The sequence below is a fragment of the Pelmatolapia mariae genome, linkage group LG12 (genome assembly GCF_036321145.2).
Source record: "Pelmatolapia mariae isolate MD_Pm_ZW linkage group LG12, Pm_UMD_F_2, whole genome shotgun sequence".
Classification (NCBI taxonomy): Eukaryota; Metazoa; Chordata; class Actinopteri; order Cichliformes; family Cichlidae; genus Pelmatolapia; species Pelmatolapia mariae.
Window position 1 is genome coordinate 34,978,184 of NC_086237.1, and position 713 is coordinate 34,978,896.

Here is a 713-nt window from a genome sequence, read left to right on the forward strand (position 1 = left end):
TCTCTGTCTCGCCCCCGTCACTCTGTCTCTCACATAACATGCATACATGCGTACTTACACACACACTTATACGCTCAGCGTGTGGACGCAGGCAATCCCACCACACAGCACATAAACGCAACACACCCTCCCTGCCCTGTCGGTTTCTCTGATCTTTGTTTTCTTCTTTTTTTTCTTTTAATTACTCTCACCCTGAGCATACACTAAAACCATAAGTGTGATTGATTACCGTGTGAATGGTGGGTGTATGGTTGATTTCCTTCTACCGCTGGAAAGCCGGGGGGGATGAATGGCTTGCAACCCCAAATGCCTAAATTATAATCCATAAGGCTGAAGGCATAGCACTTATTATGCACTAGAACATTTGTAATGACTCAAAGCTGCATACACAATACTGCCAATTTAGCTGCTCAGACTGCGGTCAGTGTGTAAATTGACTCCTGGGATCACAAGAGTAGGAAGTGATTTATAGTTTTTAAAAGAGAAAGGGAGTTAAAAGTCAGTGCAGCTTTTTTGTGTCATCTTCTCCAGTTGGATACTCAGCTGCATAACAGTGCAGAGTGACCCTCTGAAATGAACAGCTGTAGCTTAGCAGTTCTGTGGTGGTTAAGATGTAGCACAATGCTAATTGCTATTTGATTAATTACTGACTTTATTTTTTTTTCTTTCGGTAGAATACCTCAGGTAGGTTTCAGATGCGTTTTTCTTTCTTT